Source organism: Rhipicephalus microplus, chromosome 6, assembly GCF_043290135.1.
Source record: "Rhipicephalus microplus isolate Deutch F79 chromosome 6, USDA_Rmic, whole genome shotgun sequence".
In the NCBI taxonomy this organism is placed as follows: domain Eukaryota; kingdom Metazoa; phylum Arthropoda; class Arachnida; order Ixodida; family Ixodidae; genus Rhipicephalus; species Rhipicephalus microplus.
The window spans coordinates 102,641,006-102,668,947 of record NC_134705.1 but is presented as its reverse complement, the minus strand read 5'-3'; the positions used below and the strand labels follow the sequence as shown (position 1 = coordinate 102,668,947).

Here is a 27,942-nt window from a genome sequence, read left to right as displayed (position 1 = left end):
GGCAGGCCCATATGGCGGGTTTTCATTGCGATCAGGGTGCACGGCCTGCACCAATGTATTTCCGTGAATGTAAGGCCAAGTTTGCTGAACTACACAAAACTCAGGAGATTGTACCTGAGTGGTTGTCGAGAGTACAGCCCTTGGTAGTATTTAGGGAATTTTAGTTTCTGTCGAAGTGTTGCTGCTTGTTTTTGTTGTGCTTGTAGTTTGATTTACGCGCCCATGAACAGGCAATAAAGCATAAAAAGCACGGCGAAGTTGTTAGTGTCTCCAAATGGCAATCCACTGGTCGCACGTTCAATCATCTATGATAGCCTGTTTTTCTATTTTTTACGGGACGGGTGTTTATACATCGTTTTTTATTCGATTCTCTTTTAATTATGTGGCAGCTCATCACGGTGATTCTGACGCCATTTCGCGCTCAAGCGTTCCCGGCACTGCAGCATCCACCACAGCGCACGATACACCATGGTGGACGTTTCACATCATTCACCCACTACATTAATCCACTGCAATGGTGGGTGGTGGTTTACACCATGTCCACCATTCCTTGTTTTAATATACGCTTTGACTTCAATAAATAAATAAGGATAATAAACTGGAAATAACAGTTAAGCATTCCTAAACCATACCCAATCACACAACAATTGCGCAATGGCTCCACCACTCTACGACGCATTTACTCTAGTTCTCCCCGTGGAAAGATGTAGGCGGCAATTTTTTCACAATGGTCGCGTCAATGCAGCTGATATCAGCTTCTAGGGGCGACACTCCTTAAGCCGCGGGTCTGTACATGCATGGCTCCATTGGTACGTGACTGCCTGGTTCTATGACTCACTCAGTAGGTTTGGACGGATTGATGGACAGACGTACGGGCAGACAACAGACAGACAGTCGAACTGGCCGACGTATGAACAGAGGATTTACGGTTTATTGATGGAACCCTCCGAAGGTTCCCCGCTCATCATTATTCCCTCCGTGGATATGCTGTAGAGAGAGATAAATATAAAGTAAAGAAAAAGACATGGATGTGGAACTAGAAGAACTGGTCTGCTGCCCTGTACAGGAGTGAGAAATAGGGGCCGGAAAGAAGATAGAGAGAGAGATATCAAATAAGTTTGGAAATAGATACACATCACAGTCGTTTGAAGAGACTGGTTGAACGCAGGAAGCACTAGAGCGCCTTCGCAGCCTTTTGCGTGTGCTGTATTTTGTTGCTAACGTTCCTATGCGAAAATTCCCCGAGTGTTCTCGCCCTTCCTGTGAATATATGGCGTGTCAACCACCTGCAGCGCATACCCGCATACCAGTGCCGCCAACCCGCTCGCGGCTAGGGGTATATATGCAATTGTCTGTTGGAAATGGTTGACGACGTACGCGATGGGATTGCAGCTTTATTCATATCATGACCACGGAGTCGTATACGTAAAATCTAATTGCCCTCCCATGCTAATTTTGGTGTACCACAAAAGAAGAGGGTAATCATGAAAGAACCCAGAAGAAGGCCGCCAGATAGATAGACGCGTAGGTAGTTGCCAAAAGTGCATGCAGTAGATCGAAATATGCTTCTAAATAAAAATTTGATAGCTTATCGCGTAATATAAGAAGTATATGATAACTTTTCATTTTTGAATTCTGTGTGCTTTGTAAATATACTTGATCACTTTGCACTGCAACACTCAGCAGTTCAAAGAAAGAGAATTTAGAAGTTTCACAATACATGGAAAATAAAAACTATTTATTTTATCTCCACAAAACCATTCGACAAATGAGTATTCCTGACATTGCACTATGTGCAAATGCCATTCTCGCACGTACCTGAAAAAAGATTTAAATGTTTTGTGTTAAAACACAAAAAGCACCAAACATTTGCTTCACCACTTCAAATATTCTGCAAGAGAGACAATAATAAAGCATATGAGTTCTGTGTGGCTATTTTTACCTGCTTATTTTGCCGTGCTTATTTTGCACCTGCCTCATTTTAACCTGACGCCGTCATAGACATGCCAGACATGCCGGAATTGCGAAAGTGGTCGATGGTGTTAAGTCACTTTCAATATGCCGGCCAGATATGGAGGGTGCCGAGAGAACAGATGGTCTCAGTCTACCAGGAGAGGTTGTCCAAGGAGCCGCGGTACTTCAGTACTGCCGGAGCAGTGAACTGCAGCGAAGCAGCAGGCGGGAACCCGAAGTTCGTCTACATCATGTGGTTGAACTGATGCGATAGTTTGGTCAAAATACGCAAAGCCTCCAGAGCGTAGTCGGGGAAGGCACCTTGTGAACCTGGCATCAAGGCTGCGGTGTTGCAGCTGATGCTCACGGCTGCGGCATTCCTTGCCAAGGACGCATATATGGCGTATCTTGGCGTGAACATAGCCGTGCGCATGGTGGACACTTGGTTAAGAGAGGGACCGCCCATCAGCCCCATATATTGACGTGATTGGAAAAGGAGAAAGAGAGGGGTGCAAAGGCATCCCAACATATTGCCATAACAGAAAGTGGGGTGCGTCACGACTAACCTTCGCTCCCACTACCCTTTAGGGAAGGCCTTCACACGCTTATGGTCGTTTGCCAGTATCGCGGAATCTAGTGGAAATCCGTGCCGAGCCCGCCATGGAAGCCTCGACACCGTCCCGGAATTCTGGTTGCAGCAGTGGAAAGTTAGCAGGTGCCAAGGTGCTCTGTATGCCGTCCTAAACACGCGCTTAGCGCAACTGCACATTTATCGGTGCCATTCACAAGGAAGTGGGAAAAGTAGACGTCAGACTCTGGAGTTTCGCGGACACGCAGTGCCACCTGTCTACACAGTTTTGAGTAGTGTAAAGCCGCACTCTCTTGCACAGTTCACTACGCAACCAAGTGCAACTAAAGCGAACGAAACAACGGTTGAGTGAAATAATATATGTATTTGCGTATTGAACACTCAGAAAAAGAGGTACGAATTTTTCTGCGCTAGTCGGACGTGACATCGAACCGCGGTGAAGTGCTTGCTGGTACACTCACCCGAACGACGGCGAAAACGAAAGCAGACGCAACAGTTCTACGTTTCACAAAAAACGAAGACCCCATTCTGCACTACGCTTGCGTCGTCAATTGCCACGGACGTAAATGACTTCAGCTTTAGTGATTTCTGTAGCGTTCGCAAAACACAATGGTGAGAGCGAAAAATACAGGCTTTTGCGAACGTGTTGGGTAAATTATTTACTCGAGTTCTCCACAGCCATTCGCACAAGTAAGCGTTATAATGTAGTCATGATAATAAGGGTTCGAGCGCTAGCACGAATGTGCTAGAAGAAACAGACGAAAGTCGAGGTACGGAAAGCAAAGAAGACAACACAGCGCTCGTGTTGTCCTCTTTGCCTTCCGTAGCTCGACTTTCGTCTGTTTCTTCTAGCACATTCGTGCTCGCGCTGCAACCCTTATTATCAAGAATTTAAACCAACTAGCCCAAATCGCCATTCTTCTTTAGTGATAATGTAGGTCTCCTGTTATTGTTTTGAGCAGCCTTGACTGAGAACCATGGCAATATATATTATAAAGCTTAACAGACCCTTTGACCGCGGTGTGGGATGTACAACAGTAGAGAGGTGACGCCCGGGCGCGCCAAACATCGCACACGCCATGACAACCGATAATCTGAAGTGGTCCCAACGACATAGCATTGCGTAGGTAGGGCTTTAACCGCCTCTAACCAGGAATTGCGAAGACGTGTGTCATTCAGGTAAATCGGAAAATGATCGTGACCACAGTCAGTTTTCTTTGCCGTTGGTCTCTGCGATTACCGAAACTAACTTGGAGGCATCGGTTTTGCCTTTCGCCCCGCCGTGGTGGTCTAGTGGCTAAGGTTTCTGAACCGCAGGTCATGGGTTCGAATCCCGGCTGCCTCGGCTGCATTTCTAATGGAGGCGAAAATGTTGTAGGCCCATGTGCTCAAATTTGGGTGCACGTTAAAGAACCAAAGGTGGGCGAAATTTCCGGAGCCCTCCACTGCAGCGTTTCTCATTAAAATATGGTGGTTTGGGGACAATAAACCCCACATATCAATAAATCAGTCGGTTTTCTTTTACGTTATACACTGAGAAAGAGAACACGCATATATCTTCATTTGCAGTATATATAAACCGAAGACAACTGTCAACACTGCATTCGTGCATGCGTAATAAAACAGTTTATTGCACAGGAAGCGATAAATCACCTGTGCCACTCATGCCGGATAAAGCGATCTTCATACTTATGATCTCATAGATTGTTCGTGTATGCCCTTCACCACTTTGGCTTCGTGTGCATTGCCAAGTTCAACGCATTTAATCCTTACAGAATGCACTTCAGAGTGCTTTATTCGAACTCGATGTCATGCGATGCTCGCTTTCCTTTAAATTGCCAGTTTCAGCACGCTGAAATAAATAAAACATCTCTTTCATTGTGCCCGCATTTCGTTTTGATGAGCTTCCAACTTCTATGAAGCAAGGTTGGATTGAAGGAAGAAGTTTGCCAGGTCTTTGATTTCTAGGAAACCGCACCTCAAGACCAACAAAAGAGGAGGGCCTCTGCACGTTCGCTTGCGGACGGCTCTCTGTGCACTACCCATTTAAGGCCGACGTTGCTATGAAAGCACTGGTGGCGGCGTTTTTCGCAATGCCACCTAGGCAAAGTTTAACGTCTATAATCAATCAATCAATCAATCAATCAATTTATTCAGCTTCTTTGGATACAATGTAACATCTTTAGTAGTAAGTAATACATTCGGAGGTCCCATAGTTTCAGGAACTGACGGGGGGACCTCCTAATACTAGAACATGTGTAAGTTGAATAACGTTGGCAGCATGAAAAAAGCGTGCTCTGATAGCAAAAAAAAAAAAAATACATGTATAAAATTTACAGGAAAGCTAAAGGAGCTACATAAGAAGAGTAAAAGCAAGAAATGAACAAAAAAAAAAAAAAAAAGACAAAAAGCAACAAAAAAACTGGCATGGTATTTAAGTCTATGACTGTAATATACGCTGGAAAATAAAAACACAGTTATAAGGGAAATCTTCATGACACAGGCGTCATGAATTCATCAAAACAAAGTGAACATAGTAAGTTTTAACACAATAGCAGCATATAAAATAGTGAATGCCAAACGCTATAATAATTACGGCTACAAAACAAAAGCAAGATTAATTCATATCGGTAATAATAGCAAATATTCAGCAAATGATAGCAAAATATTCAGCAAATGATAGCAAAATATTCAGCGGTAATGGAAGCAAATCAAGCATGCGCGAAAAAAAAAAAAAAAAAAAAAAATGGCAGATCCCTGAGTTAGTGTGCCTGCCCACATAATTTGCCGAGACAGTATTTTTTGTGAAGGCTTTGAAATGTATGTACAGAGGATGCTGATTTAATTTCGTATGGTAACGAATTCCAAATGGATATGCCTGAAAAAAGGGCTGTTAGTTTCGCGTAATTTGTTCGAGCGGCGGGAAGAAGTAGATTGTCGTTTGAAGAGAACCTCGTAATGTTAGTGTTGACAAAAAATTCATTTGAGTAAGCCGGAATGGAGGTGCCACATCTCTTTAGCCGAAAAATAAATAGAGATAGTTTTTGTTTAAGTAGTTCTGAGAGTGGCAAAATATTTAGATTTTGGTATAGCGGTTTAGAGGGGGTAAAAACATTACTGAAGGTCATTAGTCGTATAGCTTGGTTTTGCAGGCGTTGAAGGGAATCGAGGTGACAAAAGTAAGTATTAGCCCAAGATGATACACAGTAAGACAGATGGCTATGAATGAAAGAGTGATAAAGTGAACGAATAATGGGCCTTTCGAAATAATTACGTGATTTAATGATTACGTGTATGCCAAAAGAAACTTTATGCATTAGTGAATGAACATGAATATTATATTTTAGGTGCTCATCTAATGTCACACCCAGAAACCTGGCGCTGTTAGTAACGGGTATTTCATTGTCCCCCATCGTGAGCACCACGGGTGGCACTTTTGATAATGGAGAATGAAATATTACAAATGTAGTTTTAGTGGGGTTAATGTGCAGGCAGTTACGACTGCACCAATCACTTACATTTTTTAAGTCAACATTTAGATTTTGTAACAGTACGGCGATGCTTTTATGAGATGAATATATGGTTGTATCGTCCGCATATAACAAGCAGTCAGTATGGCGAAGTGTTAGGGGCAAATCGTTGATGAAGAGTAGAAAAAGCAGCGGGCCTAGAATAGATCCTTGAGGCACTCCTGTATTAGTAACCTTGGGAGAGGAAACACTACCGTCGATTTGTACAACTTGCGACCTGTTTTTTAGGTAATTCTTAATAAGGCTCAAGGCTGGTCCTGTAATGCCGTAAGATGCGAGCTTGTGAAAAAGAATGGAATGATTAATAGTGTCAAAAGCTTTAGTAAGATCAACAAAGACTGCACCAAATAGTGAACCGTCATCAATGGCTAGTTTGATTTTGTCCGTGAAACTAATGAGCGCCAGTTCGGTTGAGAAACCTGGACGGAAACCAAACTGATGGGGAGAGAGCAAGTCGAATTTTTTGAAATATGACATGAGGCGTTTGTACAAAATCTTTTCGATTACTTTACTAAAAAAAGGAAGAATGCAAATAGGACGGTAATTGTTAATGCATTCACGGTCACCTTTCTTGAAGACGGGAGTTATCTTGCCGTTTTTTAGGGAGGTTGGAAATGTGCCATCCTTGAACATTTTGTTGATGATGTTAGCAAGAACAGGTGAAACATAGTCGATTATCAGCTTAACTCGTGAAGGGTGAATGGAGTCTAAACCCGCCCCGGTTGTTTTTAACGATGATATGACAGAGCGAACTTCAGCGCTAGAAGTAGGATATAAGTAAAAAGATTGCGGACAGCGCGATAAGTGGGAAAGTGATGGCCGGTGTTGATTGTTTTCAGTGTTGGCAAAATGGTCGTTAAAAGCATTGGCAATGTCAATTGGCTCAGTGAATGTGCAGGATGCAGTACTTATTTTCGTTAACCGTGCATGGGAATCGGTTTTGTTCAGAAACTTTTTAATTAGCTGCCAGTTTCGTTTAGTATCAGTTCCATTAAGCAATATGCGCGTTTGAAAATAGTCACGTTTAGCACGTTTCAAAATTGCACCAAGCGTATTCGAATATTTTTTATAGCGAATTTGTAGCACTGTGTTAAATGGTTGGTCCTTAAGCTTCTTATGCATTTTATCTTTTTTTGAAATTGAGTGCAATAATCCGTTGGTGATCCATGGGTTTCTTCGCTCTTTAAACCGCCAAGAAATAGGGACATGCGATGTGCTCTGTGTTATGCAGTTTGCTATTAGAGCAGAAAATGAGTCGTAGGCTTGCTCAGCAGATTCGTTTTGTGTGACATCAGTCCAGTCTAGTTGGTTAATCAAGGAAACAAATGTTTCTGTGTTAAACACCGCTTTCATGACTTGTTTATGATTTGTGGCACGGGGCAAGAGAGCGGATTCTATTCTGAGAAAAACAGGATAATGGTCACTAAACTGATAGTCTATTACAGCCGCAGAGGCGCTCGTTGTCAAACTGGACAAAATGTGGTCAATCAGTGTATTCGTGCCTGATGGATCGCACCTAGTAGGAGCTGTGATTAACGATGAGAAGCCAAAACTTTGAAAAACGCGAACATAATCCGAGCATGAATGACTGTAAAGGTCAAGTATGTTAATGTTAATGTCGCCGCATATGATGACGTTTTTGTTTTCAAAAACGAGAAGGTTTAGAAGGGATTCAAGTTGCGAGCAAAAATGAACAATAGATGAAGACGGAGAGCGGTAGATTGATGCAATGATGGTGTTTCTGCCGTTCAGTGAAAAAACCGTTTGGTCAAATTCAAGCCAGACCGATTCACAGTTTAGGTTAGTAAAAGAAAGATCGTGACGACGCCTATATGACAATGACGAATCAATAAAGACCGCAGAACCACCACCACGGGCTGAATCGCGGTTGCAGTACTCAGAGGTATAGTTCGACATGCCATATAGATTACCATCGTTATTTGTTAACCATGTCTCAGAGAGGCATATGACTGAAAACGTGTGATTGATTGCTGTCAGGAAGTGTATGAGGTCATTATGATGCTTTCTGAGGCTGCGGACATTGAAATGAATCAATGATAAAGCTGGGGGTTTATTCTTGAGAAATGTTTTAGTTTGCTGATAAGACAAAACAGAGGAATCCATGGTTGTTCCAGATATCTTAGAGGCAGCCATCTACTGAAAGACAGATAGATGGCCTGCTTCACGTATACGAAAGACGCGGCTGTCATCACTTTTTCTGGCCTTTATTACGCAGGAATCTGTCCATAGATGCTTCCAATTTTTCGCCTTTTTTAGTTCCAAAGCCTGAGCAAACAATCTCTTGTTTTCTGGGGTTAGGTGATCGTTAACAAACACCGGTTTTTCCGTCTCTTTACGAAAGCCAATGACACCCGTCGTGATTCGTGCTTTCCGTGCTTTGGAAGCAAAGTCTGCTTTCTTTGTCCTGGAGCAAAATCTCGCTATAATGTTCGATCCATTTTTCGCCGGGACACGGTGGACGACATCGATGTCTGTCGGCTCAACGGGGCACCCAACTTTCTCACCAATTGCCTGCATTATAGCAAGGCAGTTTTCACCTTTCGTGTCAGGGATACCCTTTATCTCAACATTGTTTAAGCGTGAGTATTGCTCCAAGGCAGCCAGACGATTACATAGTTGTTTACTCTCGTCCCTGAGTTCTTTGTTTTCTTTGGACAATTCTTCATTTCTGCTCTTAACGGACTCGTAGAGTTGGCTATGCACTTGCAAGCTATTCTTCATTTCTGCAAGGTCAGCACGAAGTAGCTCAATTTGCCTCGAAAGCTCGGCCGTGGTTGGCATGATGCAATGCTTAGAACACTAATAATCATCAGCAATAGTAGAAAACACTAAAAAAGAGTATAATAAAGACAACGCTAAAAACTACAAAAACTGCTGGCAGCAGTGGGAGCGGCAAGGAGTTCCAAGACAAAACAATAAGTAAGGAACCAACCTGTATCGCGCAGAAGCAGGGAATTAGAGCGCCGTCCTCTAGCCGCAACCACTGCTGCCAAAGTGACGAGCCAGGACTAGAGGGAATCCTTATGTAGGGTCCAAGGCGCCTATGGGTGGCAGGCCAAGCTGTCCAGTGACGTCTTTTCCGTCGGTGGTGAGGGTAACCAAGCGCAGATGACGCAGGTTTCCCAGACACGTGTAGTGACCGTGCAGTTGCGATCAGCAGGCAGCTGAATGAACGTTATCGACCGGCGGATAGGTGATCGTCCTTGAAACGAGCTGGCTGTCACCAACCTGTATCGCGCAGAAGCAGGGAATTAGAGCGCCGTCCTCTAGCCGCAACCACTGCTGCCAAAGTGACGAGCCAGGACTAGAGGGAATCCTTATGTAGGGTCCAAGGCGCCTATGGGTGGCAGGCCAAGCTGTCCAGTGACGTCTTTTCCGTCGGTGGTGAGGGTAACCAAGCGCAGATGACGCAGGTTTCCCAGACACGTGTAGTGACCGTGCAGTTGCGATCAGCAGGCAGCTGAATGAACGTTATCGACCGGCGGATAGGTGATCGTCCTTGAAACGAGCTGGCTGTCACCAACCTGTATCGCGCAGAAGCAGGGAATTAGAGCGCCGTCCTCTAGCCGCAACCACTGCTGCCAAAGTATAAGACTTCGTCTTCGTCGACATCGGCATTGTACTTCGAAGAGAAAATAGACAACGCCCATAAGGTGGGCTAGCTGCACTTTCAGATGCGAAGCGTTATGGGAGTAAGCTTCATAAAGTTGCGTCCGCGCTCCACCGCAAATTCGAATCCTCTCCCCCTCTGTCTCTCACAGTATCATGAGTAACGCCAGGAAAAGCAAGTCCAAGAAAATCATAGACTTTTCAAGAGGTTCACCAAAAAGGACGACGATGCAAATCAAGCCTTTTAGGAGAAATTCGAAACATGGGCCATATTCACATAACGTACAGCGCCAGAAAAGTATTCGGCCCAAGAGATCAAGATTGCGCCTAAGATTACAGCTCCGAAACCTTATGAATCATTGAACGAGACAAGAATTCACTATTTCTACCTTAAAATGGTTCAGGCACCGACGAATCAGTTTAGGACCACAAGCATGCAAGCAGGAAAGACGACGATGCCCACAAAGGCCGCTCTACCAAACCTTCAAGGCCTTCAAACTTCGTCCGTTCCTCACGACAATGCAACCTATTTCATTCACAGTTTCTACACTCAAGGCATACTTGAGCTTTAGCTGACATGATAAGCATGTACGCAGATGTAGATCACAGGAACCGGGACGTCAATATGCCCTACGTCACGTTCGCGTACAACACGACTCGTTAGGAGACCAATCAGAAGACACCGATTGGTCTAATGATACAAGAAGACCTAATGATACAACGTCAGTGCAGAGGTTGCCATTACCTAACTGCAAAGCGAGACGACGAACTAGACTCCTGAACGTCCTTATCGACGGCTGCAGCGTCACAGATAATGTCGACACCGAAGCCGGCTATTCCCTCTTCGGTAGGACATTCGCAGCGAAGTTTAAGAAAATTAAGACCGTTTGGAAAGGTCCCGATCGGTATTCGAGGCTCCAGAAGGCACGCAAGCCAAGCATTAAAGCACAGAACAGGACATGTAATTTAATATTCAGTTTTAAAGTCTTCTAATGACCCTTGGTTTTATTCGACAAATTATATCATAGATCCAAATGACCACGCCTTATGCACAAATGCACGGCCACTCGTTGATTCAATAATAGTGTGTTGCACAGTTACTGTGGCCAATGAGGGTAGCCATCATGGGCCCGCACGCGTGCCAGAAATATCACTGAAATGAGTGACGTTCTCGAGAAAAAATTCTAATAAAACAGTGCTCAACGCCTAGGCGCAATCGTGACGTCATCTATTTCATCATCATCATCATTTATTTTACCCTAAGGGCCTCTCTCGGGGCATTACATAAGGGGGGGGGAACAATGCAAGTACAAATTTCAATGAAAATCCAGTTCATGGTTACAGTTTTTGAATTACTGAAACATACAGGTAGCAACAAAAAACAAAAAGAAAACAGAGCATGTCAAACGAAATATTCAACAGTTAATTCGCGGTCCAAAATATACAGGCGGCAGAGAACAAACAACAAAGAAGGACAAACAGCGATTAAGAGTCAAGAGTAGCTAGTAATAAATCTCTAAATTTAACAGCAACTTGTTCGCTGACAATAGCATCCGTCAAACCGTTCCACTCATCGATAGCCGTAGGAAGAAATGATTTATTAAAAGCGTTAGTAGAACCAAACAGACGTTGGATACTCAGGGAATGAAATAGGCGACGAGATCTTCGGACAGGCGGAAGTAAAAGTGAGCCATGTAGGTGAGAAAAGCTGTAGTAAAGTTTGTGAAAAAGACAGAGACGTGAAATTTTGCGTCGAGCTGACAAAACAGGGAGACCGAGGGATGATTTCATTTTACTGATGCTTGCTATTTGTCGTAATTTGCGGAGATGAATCTGGCGGCACGATTTTGGACGGATTCAAGAATGTTAATTAGGTATATCTGATGAGGGCTCCAAATTGCAGATGCGTATTCCATTTTAGTACGAACAAAAGTTTCAAAGGCCAATTTGCGAAGGCTTGCAGGTGATAATGACATTATCTCCTAAGATAGCCAAGAGTTTTTGAGGCATCGGCAGCTAGTTTGGTAATATGCTCGGTCCAGGTTAGTCTGCTTGTAATTACAACGCCAAGGTATCGGTAAGAATCCACTTGGGATAACACTGTTGAGTTTAATGAATACGGATGGATGACGTTAGTGTGTTTTCGTGAGACAGGCATGAACTTACATTCGGAAGTATTCGGCCTCATCATCCACTGAGCGCACCAGTTATCAATGATGTGTAAATCTTGCTGTTGTAGTAGCTGATCTTCGGGAGTTCATATACGACGGTAGATGACGCAATCGTCAGCAAAAAGCCGAACCGTTGATGAAATGCCGGAAGGAAGGTCATTTACGTAGATTAAAAAGAGGAGCGGGCCGAGAACCGAGGCCTGAGGGACGCCAGAGATTACTGGAGTAGTATCAGATTGGGCACCACCGATAACAGTGAATTGCGACCGGTGGGTTAGGAAGCACTTAATCCATGATAAGGTCAGGGGATCGAGGGAAAGTGAAGAAAGTTTGTTGATTAGTCGTTGGTGAGGCACGAGATTGAAGGCATTTGAAAAGTTGACAAAAATAACATCAGTCTGAAATGACGAATCAAGGTTGAGATGAAGATCAGTCGTAAATTCAAAAAGTTGAGTTTCGCCTGAGAGCCCTGAACGAAAACCATGCTGCTTATGAAAAAAGAAAGAGTGATCATCGAGGTGACGAGCAACATGTGAATATATTATATGTTCCATAAGTTTGCAAGCGATGCACGTTAGTGAAATTTTGCGATAGTTAGATGGGTCAGATCGCTTGCCAGACTTGAAAACGGGTACAACCTTCCCAAGTTTCCAATCATGTGGGATGAAACCTTCAGAAATGGACTGTTTAAAAATTATCTCCAAAAATTTGCTATAAATGCTATTAGTAGCCTTTAAAACTTTGGCAGGAATATTGTCAGGTCCGGGGGAGCTGGATACGCGATCCTTCCTCTGCCTAGTATCCAGCACTCTTCGGCACGAGAGAAGAGATAAAGTAGAGCGTGTGGCCAATCTCTGTTACTCCTTTCCTACTTCACAGATTTTGAAAACTATTTCAGCGGCCGATTGATGAGTCAATAGACTCCTTCAGTGAAGCAATTCAATATTTCCGTGGAAAAGTAATTCTAAGGAAATATCCCAATTAAACGCGCACTCATTTGCTGATTGACAAGTTTTTACACAGGAGATCAATGTATGCATTCGATCTGCCACGCAATAATACATGCGTAAAAGAGACTCTTACGAATATGTGTCATTTATCAGAATATTCTTTTGCAATGTGTTTTCAGGCAATGGAGTGCATCTCTTGTGGGACCCCTCCTTGGCAAGCAGGAGGGCTTGTATCAATAACCACTTGAAAAAAAAAACTAAATGTTTATTTCACTAGTATATCTGCCGTTTTTTCGCCATCACGCAACGTTTATTTTTTATTCCACAGGTAAAGATGCCTATGCTGTCATTCAAAGAAAACGAATTATTTTATGATTCTGCGTTAAAAATAACGTTACAGTCTTTTCTGGTGCAATTGAAAACATCTTTTAACGTAGGAAAATATAATCAGTAGGGCACCCCGATGATTTACGAGAATTTCTTACCGAACTGGCATGCATAGAGAACGTTTAGAAATGCTAAAGGAATTTGCGTGATTAGTACTGCACAAATATGAAAAATGGATTTCTAGGAAATCACACTATGCCGCATTAGGCGAGTTGTTGGTTGATAACTTCCAAAGTACTTATGTCTGAGAACATTGTGGAATGGTAGGGCATATTCGTGAAACTTTGAGCAACAGCCACGCAAGCTACTTTGTTTCAATAAAAAAAGATGGGATAAAATTTAAAGGGACGAGGACAGAGAAAGAGAGAGTGAATGCAAGGATTCTTACGTTTGGAACCTATATAAAACGAGACTCGTCATACAAGTGAATTCAAACTTTCTGCCTTTCTGGTTACTTGCTTCGCTATCGTTCACAATTACTACACTTCCACTATCTCATTACAACAAGCTCGTATTACAGCTTCTTTTTTGCGAAAACATTGCCTTTAGCATTCGAAGTTGAAGTTCACCAAAAAGTTCATTTCTTTCACATCGAAAGGGAATATCTAAATGGGGCTGCACCTTAAGATACTATTGTCACTAGATGCGCCTTCAGTGCCAATGCGTCACAATAAGTAAGTCTCGAGCAGCCTTTACCATATAATATTTATTTATTGAAAAATTACGCATATTCTGCTGCGCTTCAAATTAATGGAGATTATAAGTTGTTCTGCCAACACACAGCTTCAAATACATGTGAACTAAGTGCTGTCATGAAAACACGTTTCTTTTTTTATAAATCACGCAGGTATTCAAGGACACCCTCAAAATTTTACTCTATGTTTTTATTCCCACGTCCTCATGTCATAAATAATCTGAATGGTGAAGTACAATCTGAGTAGATTATTATATTACCCTGTTGCTATCATTCAGTTACTGACTTTCATAAAGTATATGAAGAAAGCGAACGAGAGAAATTCTGACTTGTTGCCAATATGAATGTTAATACAAGATATATATGTATATATATATATATATATATATATATATATAACTTACCTTGATTAACGTTGCATGGGCAAAAGTTATAATACACGTTAGAAAGAGTCCTTGGTGAACATTGATCACCACGTACTCCTAACGGTTTACATAGTCCAGGCCTCAAATTGATTTCAACACAACATGTCCCTTCTGCACAGATTGTCCGCCTGCCGCACATCTGGTCCTTGAGCCTAAGCTATAGTGACGGTGAAAGGAAAATAACGGAACCGAAAAATTAGGGTACATGCTCGTCTCAAGTGTTTGTTGACATACAGTATTGGTGATAAGCCCATTAATAAACACGCATCATAGTGTCTATTCAACGAAAGAATACGTTCAATGTTTTAAATGCGAAGCATTTCTTAGAAAACTACAGTGAATTGGAGCGTTTCTATCTATATATTTATGTATATATTTATCTACTTATCTCTTTATGTATATATATATTTATCTATCTATCTATCTATCTAACCTAAATGAACATGGGAGGGTAAAATGCTTGGACGAATATGACGCGCTGGACAAGACATCAATATTGTCACAATCCCGTGGCGTACATTGTCAAACACTTGCCACCAGACAGTGGCACATACCCACGGGCGGGTTTGTGCCGCTGGTACAAGGGTATGGTGATTGACCCCTGAAAAAACGAGAAAATACACGGGCAATTTAACGTGCGAGGGCCTTAAATTTCATACCTTCAATTATTCGCTATTCCCCCTGTGTGGGCAACAGCCATAGTGAAGGCATTATCCTCGCCATCATCAATGCGCGAGGGTTAAGAAATCCCCAACATCAATAGCGTTGACTCGACGATATGCAAAAAATAATTTTCAGGGTTCCAGCTGGAATATAACCCAAGCATTCTGCGTGGCAATGAAGCATTTTACCACAGAGCTATGCCAGGTCTCGGAACTAGTTTACAGATAAACGCTAATCTTCGTGAAACATCAGTCGTGGTTGCAGTGCTTCCTACCCAATTTCATAAGCATTACATATGTACTCCTTTGATACCACCGTCACGTCAGATTAATGTTAATTGTGGTTAGTTGCTATAAGCTGAAGTTGATTTATGTAGGAGTGTCCAGGGCCAGCATCCTCGCGAGCATCAGCGCTTTCAGGAGCTTCTGGTGTTGCTAATGCACACGTTTCATTTGGCATCGTTGTGTAAGTGCGAACAACTGGTTATATGAACATCTGCAACTCTTCAACATAAGTCTGTGCGTGCAACATTTTTACGTATATTAAGCGTCATTTCATGACTTGTCACTAAATAAAGAAAATGCAACAAGGTCACCTTCCCTTCGCATGCCAGGCAGCATACGCGGGAACCTTCCACCGCTGGATCAGAGTGGAGAAAGAGAAGATTTACGCCGCCATCAGAAAGGCCCAGAGGAACGCCCTGGGTCTACTGCTAGGCAAGAGAACGTCGACCTTGCTGGCTCTGGGGGTGCACAAAACACTCACAGAGATCGACAAGGCCCAACCAATGGCACAGCTAGCTCAACTAAACAGCACAAAGGCGGCCAGAAGCATCCTGGAGAGAGTGGAAATCAAGCCCCCTGAGGGATGAAACGGCAAGGGGCATCATAGTGTTTTCGTTGTCAAAGAACATGAACCCGGAGAAGGACTGGGCAAGACACAAGGTGAGAGCAGTTGACCTAGCTAAGCAGTACAAGAGTGACGTGAACGCCGCGTTCGTCTACGTGGCTGAACATTCATTGAGGAGATGTGTGTACGCGATGGCAGTCATCCGGGCGTCAACAGGGGAGCTGATCGAAGTGGGTACGAATAAAGCGAAGACCCCAAGCCAGGCAGAAGAGGTAGCAATCAGCCTGCTGATGGGAGTACAGGGCAATCGGATGATCCTGAGCGACTCCAAAACAGCGGTCAGCATCTACACCAGAAGCATGGTCTGGAGGGAGGCTGAGCGGATCGTGGGGCTCGCTAGAGCCTCGCGCACCTCGGAACGTCGTCACCTCCAACCATCACAATGAAGAGGTTCCTAGCCCACAAGGGCGACCTACTGAACGTGAACAACCGCCACGAGGATGCAGACGCAGCGGCCTGAGAACTCATCAGGTGCCGGGATGACAGCGAGAGCAGCCCTGCGGGTGTCGGCGATGAACAAGACCCCAAACGCTTTGTCGACTACGGTGCGATACTCAGGACGCACAGGGAAGGAAGAAAAGTACATGGCCCCGCATCGAGAACTTTCCCGAGTGGAGTTTGCGTTGCTTCGTCAGCTACAAGTGAAGTGCGTGTTAACCCTGGCGATGGCGCTCCACATATGTCCCGAGATGTTCACAAGGCCGGCATGCAGTATATGCGAACAAGAACTGGCGACACAGGGACACATGCTGAGGTGTGACAGTGCAGCGATATCAGGCGGCGGTTTGTGCGACGGCGCCGATGGTGATGTGTGCAGCAGGGCTGCGGAATCTCATGGGGGAGTAACTGGTGCTAACGACAGCTCTGCCCTACAAGAGTTTCCAGTGCAGATGAAGTAGTGGATTCGCTCGGAGGACTGCCAATCTCGGAAATGGCCAATCCAGTGGCTCAAGGGGGCCCTGGTCAGGCAGAGGAGAACGGGAGCTCGTGACCGACAAGCGCGGGGCGCGGGAACCCAAGTATCTTCTGTCGGGTCAGGATCAACCCTCGAGTACTTGGACCACTGTTTCTAAGACTGCATAGACTAGAACATTAGAAAGGTAGACCACGCCCTGCAAGGCCGGCACCTATCCCACACAGGATCCTGCGAATAACGTCTTTTATCTCTCTCTCTCTCTTTCCGCATGCTTCGCATAACGTCGACGACTGCTAGGTACGTGAGATCTGCAGAATTTTTTCAGCTCTACAGCTTTAAGAGTAGTGTGACGGCGATAAAACTAATAAATGAAGCTAACATTTGATGTCCTAAAGATAAATACTTTATGAACGTTAGTTAGTGATCTACCAAGCGAGACCATTTGTGTGTGTATTTAGGAACGTTACGCAGTCAAACAGCACGTGGGTCGACTCTGCGGGCCTTACCCTGTACAGGACGTGACACATAGACCTTTGATTTCAGAACAAAATACGAGCCTCTCTTCTATCGGAGAAAAACACCCAAACGAAGCATTTTATGTGCGTAACTGGCCACCAATTCTATTTCATTCTTTATTTTCTCAACATTAGGCAACTGTACCCTAACAATTTTTTTCTTCTTGCACGCAAATAGAACACGTGCTAGGTAGGGACATATTTCTGTTTCTATGCGCCACAACCATCGTCAGTTCATATCCATGCAGCGCTAAAGTTAGCCAGCGTAAAATGTTGAGCGGTCTATACAGAAGGTAAGTCTTTCATGACTGGCGCGGCTGAATTCATTTGAAGATGAGGCATACGGACTAACGCGGGAACGGCAAATATTCAAGAGTAACTTTTAGTGCGTGCACGTGCTCGCAAGACGCATTTAGAATGGGAGAATTTGAAAAATTAAGCACTTTTCTACGTGCCCCATGAATCTTAACCGTCTTAATTGAGTGCACCTAGATTTTCTCTTCTTGTCTCGAAAAAGTTTAACGCTTACTATAGTATTTTCAGGCACATCGCATCTCAGTAAGAGTTTTCACGTTCAAGCACTGGCGATGATATTTAAACTATTTGAGAAGAAAACTTCAGTGGGGCCTTATTAGGCAAGATTTGAAAATTGTTACTTAGGTTGTCCTAAGAAGTCAAACAATCTCTTTTACAAAAAAAATTGACTGTGCTAAGCGTGTTTGGAAGTCATGTTTGCTCGGCTTTGGACAGCTTGTTTCCCTTTGAACCTCCGGACTGAGGGCTACCGGCCAGCTGGTGCCGTAATTAGGAACGCAGAGACAGCAAAAACGAATATTATTAGTGGCCACTGTGTAGACTGAAAAACATGGTGGGCCTAGTGGAAATAAGAGTGCATATAGTGGAAATTGTGATGCATATGGCGGGACGTAGTGGAAACTATGGGGGATTTGCCTGGACGTACTGGGTGGCATGGTGTACAGAAGATGTGTAAAGTGGAAAGGATGATGTGAAGTAGCGGCTAGATAGTGGGCAATGAGGGAAGCTCTGCCCACAATTGCGATAATGCTGGTAAGCACAAAGCAGGTGGCGGGTGTTGTTTATTATGGTGAGCCACATGAAGTACCAAGCTGGGAAGCTCTTCCTACCATTGCGACAATGCTGGGAAGCACTAAGCAGTTGATGGGTGGCGCTCATTATGGCAGGCCACATAATGTACCAAGCTGAGAACCTTTGCCCATCATTGCGATAATGCTGGGGAGCAGCAAGCAGATGACGGGTGGGCTTATAATTGCGGGCAATATAATAAGCGAACCAAGCTGGGAACTATGCAATACAGGTTCTACCACCATGATTTCATCCAAACGTTATGCCTATTGTCCGAGCCCGTACAATCCTGTTACCCGCTCTTCTCGGTTTCACTATACACAATTTCGACCAGTATGAATGACGATACAGCCCATACATCGCATCAATTGCCCTAAGTGAAACATTTTTTATTGTGTGCGGTGTCTGCACAAGAATCAACAAACATCGATGCGATGCGATTCAAGCACTTCCATAGAATTCTTTGGAAGTACTGATTTGGAAGTGCTGTCTTTACCGACAGCCGCTGCTCGCACTCACAGGCACTTCTCTGACACTTATGCAAGAACACAGACTTGGAAATTTGTATGCTTGCGGAACCAATATGATAACAGAATGTTTCCGGCGCACTGCAGTCGTTTTGGTCAAGCCGTTATGTAGTTGTTACTAACGATCGATATAGGTACAGCAGTGTGCTGGCACGACTGCACTCTACGTTGCGCGAAAAGTATCCCAGTAATAAATCAATTAGGTAGGCGTATCTATGGATTGAGCCTAGAGCCGTCATAAAGTCTCAGCAGATGTCGCCTTTTGGAACGAGATAGAAACGAATAATAAACTTGGCAGACCCCTCCAGTAAGTATACCTGCTCCCCAGCCCACTTGTTTCTTTTTCTTGTGGTTGTGAATTGTATTAGAAAAAAGTGTTGGTGCCATTATCAAAATGACAATCGTTACAGGGTGCAGTTCCTTGTGTTTCATAAATGGGCAAATTTTAAAAGCAGGTGAAGATCTCGTCTATGTCGTGTACGCGACGAACTAAACTGAATTGAACCGTCAATTAGTATGTGAACTACCTACTGAACAAGTACGTGTCACCATGTTGGTATGGCGTTGTGGTTAGTGCCCTCGAATGATAAACCGCAGGTTGCAAGTTCGAATCTCAGTGGCAGCCTTTTTTACGGGTGTTTTTAGATCGTTCTTTTATACGATTCTTTCTTTTCTTGTGGCAACTCGTCACGGTGATTCTGTTCGGACGCCATTTCGCACTCAAGCGTTGCCGGCACTGCAGCATCCACCATACACTATGGTGGAAGTTTTGCAGCCTTCACCCACTACACTAATCATCTATAATGTTAGGTGGTGGCTTACACCATGCCCACCATTGATTTTTTTGACAGGGTCATAGCATGCTCGCGGGCGTCTCGCTAGCTCTACGTATATCAAATTCGGTATCAGGTGACGTGATTAGACGACGAAGGTTAATGACACGTCTGAACATGGTGATCATGGTATGTGTGTCATCTAAAACATAACTACTTGCTACACTCATAGCGTGCTCACGGCCGTTTCACTAGCTCCACATCTACAAATTATGATATCAAGTTACGTGAATAGACGACGAAGGTGAAATACACGTCCAAACGTTACAATTGTTGCATGGAAGCCATGTACGGCTAGATATACTCCCACCTCGTAACGTTGTGCTCATTTTAAGGTGACATGTATTACCTTCCTTATTCGTGCTTCGCTGTGGTACGTGGGATGTGCCATTTTTTTAATACCACAGATTTTAGGCGCTTTGAACGTTTGCCCTGAGTGATAATCCCAGGTGTACAGCTTCTGGTCGCAAGGGCTATACTCACTGCTTGAACTCTTTGCCGTGAATTGAGTGCTTCTTACAGTGGTTAGGAGCATGCCTAGCGAATGCTGTGTGCCTTCAATGTTGCATTGCAGAACGTTAGCAGATGCGCAAGCTTTCTTTGCACCCTTTATGCACAATGCTAGATATGAACGCAAAAAGTGCACTATTGAGCATGTGTTTACAATTCAGAGTGTTGTCGGGTGCTGAATGCTGACGAAGCTGTATGAAATTACAAAATGCTGAGCACGTCCGAGAAAAGGTTCCTAAATTGGCCACATTGTATGGATATGAGATAGCGCAGCATAAGTGAAGCACAAAAATAAAGACGCACAAACTCACTCTCTTGCGTTTCAGAAACAGATCAGACGGCGTGAGTTTTGTACTTCAGTTTTAAAAACGCACACTCTGGCACATGTGTTTTTTGTGTTTCTCCTTGATATTGAGCTGATGGTACGCGTTTGGGCTCCACCGAGTTAAGTTCCGCTAAGCCGGTTTGCATTGACATAGATTTTCGTCTCTTTACAAGAACTCCACTCCAGGGGTTCTCAATCATGTTTGTGCCAGGGAGCCCCCCGTAGCTACTAGAAGGGCCAAGATACCTTCCTTCTCACGGCGAGCTTTTTTATTTTTATTTTCAGCAAATTCAAGAGGGTGGGTATAACAATGGTCCTTTTTTTCAAATTTTCCGACATTCCGCGCACGCTAGTGGCACTAATCTTCAAATAGTTGATAGTGCTTGATGGTAATATAAAGCGCCTGATATTTAAGCAACCACGTGTCCCAGTTTTCAGAGTCTGGTTGGCTATAAACTGCCGGCATTATTTATTGTGTGGCCCACGCGTTTCTGTTACGCACCATGATGTGCTTATTGACGCTCGGGCGTTTAAAATGCAGGTTCGCCAGATCAATAACACCTAGGGATCGCGATCAAAGTGGCTTGGGTGGGTGAGGGCGAAACCAGAAAAATTTATCAGTCGCTCGCGAAATCCCGAGATAAGGTACTGTGGAATCCGTCTTGAGAACCCGTGCTCTACGCCACCAAAAACCTAAAATTAGCAATGCGTCGTTGAAAAGAGTAAATGTGAGAAAAAGAATGTCGCACTTTCAAAATTACTTCTTGCACGGAGTTGGCCACGTTCATTTTTCAATTAGAAAATAAGAAAATGCGCTGCTTTGTAGTCTATAGGAAATTGCGAACAATATTAGGTTTTGCACTGGCAGATTTTCAAGCGCACTTGCTATAATGTTTGTCCCTAAAGCTCCTTACAGTATAGCCAAAGTACCTTGCACTGGTGTTTGTTAACCGACAAAAGAAACCATCAAAAGTTTCTTGAAAAACAAAAAAAACAGTGTGGCCTCAGTCATCTATATGCATTTTGTGCAGAAAAAGACTACAGTTTTGGCCTTACAAAATTCCTTGTATCATAAGTTTTCTGCACAGTAGCCTCTTTTGTCATGTGTCCTCCTTTTCTTTTTCTTACATTTGTACAAATATCTCACTTGAAACACAAAAGAAAACGCGCGTTAGATAAAGCATTGTGTTTAGTCTCGTGCTCAGTGTAGTTTTTCTGCTCGTTATCAATATTGCGTTAAGTGGCAGCTCCTTTGATTATAAAGAATGACGTAGTTGACATGCATATAATAATATTATTGTTGTCTGAATGACAATTATATGTGTACTTACTAGAGATGGTGGTGCTGGACGCTGAAAAGATCATAAAATGACACGGCGATCAATTTTGTACACGAGCGCATGCTCTCAACTGTTGTTTCACTTTAACAAGCTTTTATGAAACAAGACAGTAATGCTTCTGAAGTAATCACTAATATGCAACAGCTACAATGTATGGGCAGGTTTCATCAAGCTGCTCAGTACATATGCTTTGACGGGATATTGTATAAGTGCTAATACCGTAACTACTTTCTTGATATCCGACACTCCTAACATATATCCTTGTATAATAATAATAATAATAAGCAATGCGAACGGTTACATAAAATATCTGTGATGCAACTTTTGTATATTAAAGCTGCTCCTTTACAAAGGTAAATTAGAGCAACCAAGAAAAGTGCTCAGGGGAACTAAAGACGAGGAACACAAACATTGATTTCGAACTGTGATTTTCTGAAGCAACACGCAGATACACACGTGGCGCAGCTTATTCCAACAATATTCATTTCAGCACGAGGCTGATGAAACTTCCAAAACCCATAGGTAGAAAATCTACGCAGGGTCCAATTGTCGACATGAATCCGGTTCGTTTTTTTCAAAACTGCTATGGTTTTGGCCCAGTGTGTCAAGCAGATGTTTGTGACTTGAATAACACATGATAAAAGAAGTCAGCGCTCGTATTCATGACTTTTTTTTCGTCAAGTGAGCCCTTTCAGTGCTGAAGTTTTAAAGTTGTAGAAGCATTTATTTAGAACCACTTCTATTTAGGACCTCAATGTATGAACCTCTACTGTTGAGCAAGCTGAAAATAACTCTGCAGATATAATTCTTGGAAACTGGCACATAACTGCAATGATAGCCTGAATGAAATAATACTTATGGCTTCTATCGTGAACTACGTTTTCAGGTCTATGTATGTAATAAAAGTGCCTCAGTGGCTACCACTGCAGGTTTTTTTTCGCCAAGGTTCCCTTGAACCAGCTCAGATGTTTGTGTCTACGCTTTCAAAGAATGCATTTTCTAAGACGTATTCAAATTGGCCCCCTTGTATGGTGACGCCGACTATATGTCATGGTTTGATAAGCCGTTGAGTCACTGAAGCTGGCATCTTGTTGATATCAGACTTTCCTGACATAGCTTATCAGAAACACCATGATTCGGCTTTACGTCTCATGAGAAATAGTCTAAGTTCTGCTACGCCAAGCGGTTCCCTATACTTGTACTTCCTTCTATACAAGGTTCTCTACCATCCCAACATGTGCCTTAGCAGCCCTGCCCACTTTCTCACCGTGCATTCGCACTTGGCTTGCACGTTCTACACCAGCTTCATAATAAACCTACAGCTGGTGAAGTGGAAATAGCCCGCACGTATGACCTCGTCTGGGGCCATTTTTTTTGGCCACGCCTCTGTCGCTATGTCAAAAGTGCATCGGCAGCTGCGATATTTCTGAACGTCACAAATGGCCGACAACTCTACCAGCTGGCCTCCTTTGTCTTATTGAGATCTCTGCAAAACAATTACACTACATGGGGCTCAGTGTTCTCGGGCCAATACTTCTGCGTCTGGAAACAAGTGGCTTGCTATAGCAACCGACTACATGGCGTATTACGGGATTACCCACGCTCTTCTAACCAGCTGCGCTACCATTGTCGCTGACTGTCTACTGCACTCGTCTACAGCTCCTCACTGACCGAGGCCGCTACTTATTATTCGCACGACCTTCAGTTTCACAATTTTTGTGTTCTATATTTACTGCAAACTCACAACGGTATACCACGCACAAACTAATGAACTTAGATCCTAAACCACACTATCAGAGATAAGTTTTCTTTTTACAGACCACCTCGACTCCGACCCAAGGATAGCCTACGTCACGTTCGCGTATACCTCCTTCATGCATGATACTACAGGCTATTTCCCGTTCTATATTCTTTATAGATGTGAGCCATCTCTGCCCTTTGAAAGACTTTTTCCCGCTGATCCAAGCTCATCTGTCACAAACGTTTGCGATGTCTTAGCACAAGCCGACTCAGTGTGACTGACCGCCCACAAACAGTTCATAGCATCTCAGCATCTCAGAGAGTTATGAACGATCGCAGCCACTGAAACATTTTGTATGTGCCCTCGCTAGAAGCACAAATATGTTCCCCCATCATTTCCAACAGCGCTCACGAAATAGAGTGGCGCCAGCGGCGGTCCACTCTCAGCCCGTGCTCTTGTTTGATAAAAAACCGGAAGAGAACCGTGCCTATATATAGCCCTGGGGCTTCGCAAGCTTCCTCTCTATTTCGCCGGGCATCTATCAAAGTGCTACGATACTGCTACATAGATTCTAACATGAACACTGAAGAACACATGGTAGGACAACGAATGGCTCGCAAGCAGCTGCAGCGCGGGCTCGCTGTCAACATTTCTGGCGAGAGGTCGCGAGACTGAATCGAGACACCAGAGCCGGGAGCAAGCACAAGCCAGCACCAACACCGAGGCGGCAATCGCGGAGAGGGCTCGCGCAGCCTGAAGCCGCATGGCCTTATCGATCCGTGTCACGTCTTTGTATAATGATGCTGCAGATGGTTGGATGATTTACGGTTGACTAGATTCATCTTCCTGTATGTGGTGTAATGAATAAGAACGTTTCAGATTCGAAGAGTATTGTGCTCACGCGCAATCTGGTGTGCGGCGTTAAAATATTTACAGCGCATGCGCGCACTTCCTTCTTTCTCCTCTCTTACGCACCCTCCTTTGTATCCAGCTCCGCCGCGGTGGTCTAGTGGATAAGGTATTCGGCTGCTGACCCGCAGGTCGCGGGATCAAATTCTGGCTGCAGTAACAGAATTTCCGATGGAGGCGGAAATGTTGTAGGCCCGTGTGCTCAGATTTGGGTGCACGTTAAAGAACCCCAGGTGATAAAAATTTCCGGAGCCCTCCACTACGGCGTCTCTCATAATCATAGCGTGGTTTTGGGACGTTAAACACCACAAATCAATCAATCCTTTGTATCCAGGCAATGCTAATGCAGGCAAGGTTTGCTTGCTCCCCCATCTTTCTCCTCTTGTCATCACTCCCAGCACCGTTTACACCACAATTACGCATGAGTGTTTCCCCTCTCTTTTCTCTCCTCCCCTACACCTCCCTCCTCCGCCTACGTAGGCAGGTATGCTAGCGAGTTTCTCTATTGAAAAAAAAATTGCCCCAAACTCCCAAAGAGGAGTGCAGTTGGGCGCAAGAGTTGTAAGTTAGCGCTCGTCTCCTTTTTATTCTTTTGTCGTCATTATCTTTTCGCGCTATAACTATCGTCAAGCCATACCAACTAACCCAAACCACTATGCTTTCCCGAAGGGAATCGCGAGGAAATGCGAATGCATTTCTGGCACCGGTGGGAGCACTCTTCGTTTTGCAGCCTTCTCCTTCACTTCTTTTTTCCCGGCTGATGATGACGTTTAAGCTACTGAAGTGACGTCACCTCACGCGAGAGGTGTAATGCTCATGTGGGATTTTATTACACTTCTTACTAGGGGTACCGTAGCCGTCAGACTTTCGCCGTCCCGACTTGACGATCGTTTTGAAGGCGCCCAGCGCGCTTCTCCGCCCCACTCACACTCCGCTACTGCACTCGCACTGCCTAGATGTGCCAGTGGAAAATTTCACCGGCGCGTTCTGGAACGATGAACATTTTCAGTGTGCGCTTTAACTAACATTGGGCTGCAGGTATATGTGGCCAATCGAAGTATTTAGTCTCTCACTACCCATTAGCAGCTATCGGCACCTTCCAACAGAAAACACCGATTCATCACTGCGTGCTGTCCGCTTTCCCAAGTTTCTGTCTTGCGTCACGCCGTGATGAGCACCAGTGTCAAAGCCGCCACTAGTGTAAGCGTTAACACCCACTGCTTCGCAAGCAAGTGTAGTTGGATTCATCGAGAGATGGCGTTTTTTTTCTATTTGTTAAAATTTATTAATAATAATAACATAACTTAACGAATGTAAATTCTTATAATTTACTATTGTGTAATCTGCCTGAGTTGGTAAGAGCCATTTTAGAGACATTATCATGAAGGCTGAAGTCCGTCATTGCCACAGTGATTATCTACGCCTTCACATATCAGTGATCCTGTATTTTCTTAAAACATAACACTTTTTTCTCACCCTGTAAAATCATTTTATTATCGCTCTATAGCATTTGTATGCTGATTAAAATAGATTCCCAATTTCGCTATACTAGAAAAGTGGGTAATCCTCCCCGTCTGTTACAGATTGACGGAAAAAAAATTAAAAATGAATACTGGGGCAATTACACCTGTACCTCATTTTGCCGCCGCAGCCGATGATTCAGTGTCACTCAAATACGTTTCAGGAGATGACATGAGTCCCTTGAAACGTTACGTTGTATTTATTAGGCTGAGGGTGAAATGTGCCCTGCCACCAAATTGTGAGACACTCCCCCGAATCTACAATTGTGTATCTGGAATCACTGTGAGAAGCTACAAGGGCGATGGCGAGCTATTCAGTGTATGTTGTTCTGTACGCCCAAAAGGATAGCATATTCATCTGTATTTCTTAGTGAATACCAGTGGCCCTGTCTGCGAGCAACATTTTTTTCACCCCTGAGAGAAGTTCTTATATACACCCAAACTACAACTTCCGAGCAGTGTCTTTGAAACTGCTCTTTCTCCATCGTCTGAGCTGTTTTTTTTGCTGCTTCACAGAAGCGCTCCACAGATTTGTGAGGTTGGAATGTACCCACTGGAGTAACAATTATTCCTCTGCCCGAACTCTGTTTCCTACGTTTGTTAGGAATGCCCAGTATGCACGATGCACATGCATTCCCTCGGAACTGAAACCAAAAGTTATCGCCGCCACTTGGCAGACATGTTTTGTAGCGTTTATAATTTACCTTATTGGCAGTTCTATTTGAAACGAGCAACTACCGCAGAAGTAATATGCCATATTGGCAAACATCAAGTATTTGCAACTTTTACGTGTAAATAGATGTAATTTTTGTTAATTTGGGTTTCTCAATGTGCATACTTCTAGAATGCGTTCAACGGGTCTTTTAACACGTGAAACTAAGTCATTTATAACCAAACATGTAGTATGCGCTTAAACAACACGCCAGAGAGTATTTTCAATATATTTGTGCCAAAAAAATAAAGTACGTCCTGGCTGCGAATACGTCAACGAATATCAGAAAGGCCAGGCAAGGCTTGTATTACAGTTGCCGCATTTTGTTGTAGACTAAATGCAAAGCCAACCACAAACACTATTTGAACTACGTGTCAGCAAGTTCCGGCGTCTTCTCAGTTTTCCATTATGGTGTGCTTAATAAGAATAGAGTGCCTATCGAACACAGTATGCGTTTTTTTTTTCAAATTGTGACTTTATCGATAACAGCTATACATTGCACAGTTTCTTTCTTCTCGATAATAACAGAAACTTCAAAGTAGCAGTGGCTCTAACTAGCTCTAAGTTGTCACCCTCACAGATATCTGTTCGCTCAATTATTCTTAGTATTTATGTTTTCACAGTATATATTTAAAGTTGTTCAACGACAACAGACGCCTACTTACTTTTCTTTTAGTACATGTTGATTGTTCTGCTAACAATGCCAGCCATAGTACTACGATGTAAAACACTAAATTGCCACATTTTCTGTTCATATCTTAAGTCGGAATGTTCTGCTTGCAGTGGCGTATTAAAACATGAGTTAGAAAACGTGCTATTTATAATTAGACAGCGCTACTAAGGAATTTTCTTGACACATGTGCGGCAGCTTTGAGGATAGCGTATTGAATCACTGATGATTGAACTGATGATCATGGAAGTTCTTTTATTATTCAATTTGAGCTCATATCAGTTTCAGCGAACAACTATCTAAAAAAAGCCTGCCTCATGTCTGGACTCTCATTATTCTTGCGCACTTTTCTCTACCATACGCGTTTTGTTGCTACGTAAAGGCAGCTGCGTTGCATATGACCCAATGTAGAACAAAAT

At 43.6% G+C, this 27,942-nt stretch overlaps 1 long non-coding RNA gene across 2 annotated transcripts; it reads right to left on the bottom strand.

The window, feature by feature from the left end:
* Positions 1-1,717: 1,717 nt before the first annotated feature.
* On the bottom strand, positions 1,718-27,645 carry LOC142765399 (uncharacterized). Of its 2 annotated transcripts, none has more exons than XR_012884228.1 (4): positions 27,519-27,645; positions 21,963-21,983; positions 14,309-14,486; positions 1,718-1,891 (listed from the first exon to the last, which is right to left on the bottom strand). It is a non-coding gene; the product is annotated as an uncharacterized LOC142765399 (long non-coding RNA). The 2 variants fall into 2 exon arrangements; XR_012884227.1 differs by having other exon boundaries at positions 1,718-1,818.
* Positions 27,646-27,942: the final 297 nt, after the last annotated feature.